This window comes from Bison bison, unplaced genomic scaffold, assembly GCF_000754665.1.
Source record: "Bison bison bison isolate TAMUID 2011002044 unplaced genomic scaffold, Bison_UMD1.0 scf7180017845859, whole genome shotgun sequence".
NCBI classification, from domain to species: domain Eukaryota; kingdom Metazoa; phylum Chordata; class Mammalia; order Artiodactyla; family Bovidae; genus Bison; species Bison bison.
In genome coordinates, this window is record NW_011476432.1 from 102,199 (window position 1) to 107,291 (window position 5,093).

Below are 5,093 nucleotides of genomic sequence, written 5' to 3' on the forward strand. Positions count from 1 at the left end.
CCGGGCCCTGCAGGTCGGGGTCCGTGCGGGGCTGGCTGCGGCTCCCTGTGAACAGTCCGTGGACAGAGGGCAGGAGGCCGGGGTGGATTCGCGGATCCGGAGTCCCGGGGCCCCTATGACTCCGTGGCTGGATCCAGTGCCCTCGGGACGTGGGAGCCTAGCGAGTGCTGCTGGCTGACCGGGCACCGGGCCGCCCTTCTCCCTGGCCGCCTCCGCGCATGGGCCGGGATCAGGATTCCATAGCCCATGCTTGTGCTACAGGATCCTTCCCTGGGCTTCGAGAAGGGGCGCTGAAAAGCCTGCTCCAAATCCTTCCTGAACAGGAACTCCCAGACCTGACGATTTGGGGTGGGGGGTGGGGGACGTACACCTGTCTCCTGGCAATAACTCCATCTGGCTCTCACTCCCAACCCCCAATGAAACCGCTCTACACCAGTGCGCCAAGCAAACCCCTGCTCCTGTTCTAGCGAGGGAGACAGAAAAGGCCCATGACCAGCGAGTTACACGCCTTGTTAGAAAGTGATCTACGCTGTGGGGAAACAAGTAGACCAGCATCAGGGAGTTGGAGGTCCCGGGAAAGTGGGGGCAGGGTAGATCTCACTGCTAAGTAACTTGAGCAAACTGGGAGCGAGAGAGGGAGTGAGCCATGCGGGGTCCAGGGGAAGAGCATCCCCGGCAGCGGGGAGAGCCCAGTGCCAAGGCCCTAATCTGGCCCCAACTGGGCGTTTTTGAAAAGTGGAGGCGGTCTCTGTGAGCCAATGAGTGCATCAGAGCAACACGGCACATGGCCAGAGAGGTGGAGGTTGGGATGGGTGTGGCGTCTGGTGAGGACTGTGACTTTTACACTCAGAAAAGTGAGCCATTGGAGGATAGGAAAGGAGGAATAGCTTTTTAGTGCATCATGGCAGCTGATGTAGACAGTGAGGGAAGGGTGAAAGCAGGCAGGATGTTTAGGAAGCTAATGCAAGCTTACCCAACTAAGAAATGATGGTGTTGGGCACACCTTTGATGGCAGTGTTTTGTAGCAGTCAGGATAGCCCTGGTTATGCTGCAGTAACAAACAACCCTAAATTCTCAGTGGCTTAGCAAGATAAAAATGTATTTCTTCCTCATGCCACAGGTTAAGGTTATAAGGCAACTGAATACATGAGTATAGATTGATGTTCACGAGGGTATTTGTTGTACTTAAAGCCATACAACTGGATGAGTTCACCATGGGAGGAAATGCAAATAGAGAAAAAGAGAGGGAAAAGATTGAGCCCTGGGTATTCTCACGCTAAGGAGGAAGGGAAGCTGGAAGGAGGAGCTGGTACAGAGGATGAGGATGTCAGGTAGGAGGAGTGTCAGGAGAGGGCAGTGGGCCAAGCGATGACGGTGCTAGGCTGAGAAGGAGAAATCGGCCTTGTGCTGCTGAGAGATCCCGAATGGTGGGCACAGAAGGCACAACGAAGGCGCTGGTCACCTTCACGTGTACGCGGCGGAGGAGCAAGCCCGACTGAGGGGGCTGAGGCGACATGGAAGGGACGGCCTCGGGACCGACTACTCTTCAGGGTGTTCTGGCTGAAAGGGAGCAGAGAAACGACCAAAGCGAGAAAGAAAGGCAAGTCCAGAGAAACTGTTGGTTTTGCAGTGGGAAAGGAAACAGCCGGTTTTCCACCAGTGGGAATGAGCCCGTGGAGGAGAAGGAGGTGAGCCATTGCCGAGAGGAGAGTGTGAGGGCTGGCCTGGAACTAACTGCTCAGGCGGTTCGCTCAGCCACAGCTCCAAGGGGAGTCTGAGGTAAGGGAGTGTGGATGTAGGAAGCTGGAGGGCTCTCCTCTGATGAGAAGGAGGCCATCAGTTGAATGTGAGAAGGGAGCCGGTCCCAGGAGAGAGGACGAGGATGGAACCAGAAGACAGCAGGGAGCCCGGCAGTGTCATCTGCCCCGTCAGTGTGACTCGTTTCTCCAGCCTGTCTAGGCTGCTCCTGAGAAAGCAAGGCGAAAGAAGGTTTGGGTGCAGCCAAGACTGAGGCGATCCCGGGCGAGTGTGGAGGGGCAAGGGGGACAGGGGGAGGTGTCTCAGGTTCTGGTCCCAGTGCTTGCCCAGGGCACTCAGGGGGCTTCAGAGGATCGCTGTTGGGGGGGTGAGCAAAGATGGAAAGGGATTCAGAGCTGCGCAGACGTGCGAGGGGCTACAGGTGGGGTCCTTCCTTTATTTGGAGTCAGCTGAGAATTCACCTGGAGCACATTTCTCTTCCATGTGACCTGCCCTGGGTGGGGTGTCCTGTTATTTAGCCAGGAGAGCTGGACCGCTTACCACGTGGAGGCTCTACTCTCCGTGACAGGTCCTGTTGGACCTCTGCTTGAATCTCTCCTGCTGGTATCCCACTGGCCACAGCAAGTCCTGCAGGCGAGCCTGGAATCCGTGTGGGAAGGGTGCGCACAGCAGCACGAGTTCTGGAAAGCACAGCTCGTGCAGGGGGGCGGTGGGAACCAGTGGAACAACCTGCCCGCCACCCGTCCACACTCTGGCCCCTAATGATTCAGTTCCTCCTGCATGAAGATCCCAGAACCACATCTCACTACTGCTCTTGGCTTGTGACACGCAGCAAAGCCAGAAGCAAGTTATCTGCCCCTGCAAGACCCACATTCCATGGGGAAGCACAGGAAAAGTAAATAGACACCCGGTTCAAAAAGGAAAAGGGGGGCGTGCTCCCTGTAGCCACGGGCACGCGCGACAGGGTTGAAATGCAGCGGACATGGCCACAATGCTCCTTTAAGGGCTCCTCTGCCCTCCCCCTCCCTCTTCTGGGGTGGGCTTCTCTCTCTGCCTCTTTGCCCTACCCCTCAGTCATCCTCCCTTTTCCACGGGGAAATTTTTGCAGCCTAAGTAGCTTCCTCAGCCTGCTTCTTTTCTGGAGAAAGTTGAGGGCCCAGAAGCCCTTTTTATTTTGAACATCATCCATTTTAGTTTAAGTAGATACAACCGTTAAAAAAAAAACTGCAGATTTTCTAGGTATCAAATTATAACACATTTTATTAGACAAAAACCACCCTGCAAACATCTTTGAGAGGCTCCTCTGTGCTGTGAACATCAAGGTCGAGCTGTGTGCTCAATTCCTCAAGACACTTGGAAGCCCTTTCGTGTGGCTCAGAGCGTCTGGGAGGGTCCGCTCCCCCAGGGATGTTTCAGCAATTTTAACAAAGGGTCATATACCACGCCCTTGATTTCTTCTAACCCTGAAGTTGTGCTTTGCTGGCAGTGCCCTGGATTTAATCTTCCGCAGGATGCCATTTCTTACCTTGAGGACATTTGCTGCCTGGAAAGACTGGGATTGAGAAATCTTTTTATTCTCCAATTGTAAGACCTGACTTGAAATATTTCCTCCAGCTTCTGGTGGGACATGGAACATTACTTCTAAGGTTCATTTGTCTTTTCTTTATTTTACTTTAGCATAAATGACTGAAGAAACCAGTTGGCCTCTGTCTGCCCTGTTACCACAGCCGGTGGTCTTCCACTTCCCCACCGATCCTGACCCAGCCCTGCCCTTCTCTGTCCTTCACCGGGGATGGAAGTCCTCACTGCCTGCCAGGTTCGCCTGCTGCCTGGCTCCAAAGAGCCACATTTCAGACTTTTGTGACTGGCAGCATCTCACTTCTAAGTGTCAGTGTCTGGTCCAGATACATGCTGCTGCATAATAAACAACCCCAAACCTCAGCGGCTTAAAACAGCTGTTGATTTTCTAATGATTCCATGGTAAGATCGGGTTCAGCTGGTTGACTCTCCTGCTGATGGCTGGTGTGCTGGTTTGTCTCAAACTGTCACCATCAATTCAATTCTTTCCCTCCCGTACCAATCCTATGATTGATTTTTTTTTTTTTTTTGAGGGGGTGGCTGTGACTCACAGCTTGTGGAATCTTAGCTCCCCAACCAGGGACTGAACCCCAGCCAGGGATCTCCCTCTTCTGACTGTTCTGACGCACATAAACTGGTAGAAAGTTCTTGGACTTCAGAGGCCAGGTCTGAGGCCTGACAGCTTCATCTTCCTCCCTCTCGGGGGCCTGCCTACAGGTAAACAGTCTCACTACCTGTAAATTCTCATTCTGTGCAGACCCTGAAGCAAATCATATGGGGAGGCCTCAGGGAAGGGGAACCTGACCAGCCCGCGCCATCCCAGCCACCCGGGTCAAAGTGTCAGACCAGCAAAAAGGTATCTAGGACATTCTAACGTGGGCAGACACCACCCAAAGTAGGAGAGCCTCTTGGCTGAACGCAACCGAGTTCTCAGTGTCTGACTCTTTCGGACCCCATGGACTGCAGCACTCCAGGCCTCCCTGTCCAACACCAACTCCCAGTTTACTCAAACTCACATCCATCAAGTAGGTGATGCCATCCAACCATCTCATCCTCTGTCACGTCCTTCTCCTCCCACTTTCAATCTTTCCCAGCATCAGGGTCTTTTCCAAGGAGTCATTTCTTCGCATCAGGTGGCCAAGTGTTGGAGGGTCAGCTTCAACACCGGTCCTTCCAATGAATATTCAGGACTGATTTCCTTTAGGATGGACTGGGTGGATCTCCTCGCAGTCCAAAGGACTCTCAAGAGTCTTCTCCAACACCACAGTTCAAAAGTCTTTGGTGCTCAGCTTCTTTATAGTCCAACTCTCACATCCATACGTGACTACTGGAAAAACCATAGCTTTGACTAGACAGACCTTTGTCAGCAAAGTAATGTCCCTGCTTTTTAATATGCTGTCTAGGTTGGTTATAGCGTTTCTTCCAAGGAGCAAGCGTCTTTTAGTTTCATGGCTGCAGTCACCATTTGCAGTGATTTTGGAGCCCAAGAAAATAAAGTCTGTCACTGTTTTCATTGTTTCCACATCTACTTGCCATGAAGTGATGGGACTGGATGCCATGATCTTCATTTTATTGAGTGTTGAGTTTTAAGCCAGCTTTTTCACTCTCTTCTTTCACTTTCATCAAGAGGCTCTTTAGCTCTTCTTCAGTTTCTGCCTTAAGGGTGGTGTCATCTGCATATCTGAGGCTATTGATATTTCTCCTGGCAATCTTGATTCCAGATTGTGCTTCTTCCAGCCCAGCATTTCTCATGATGT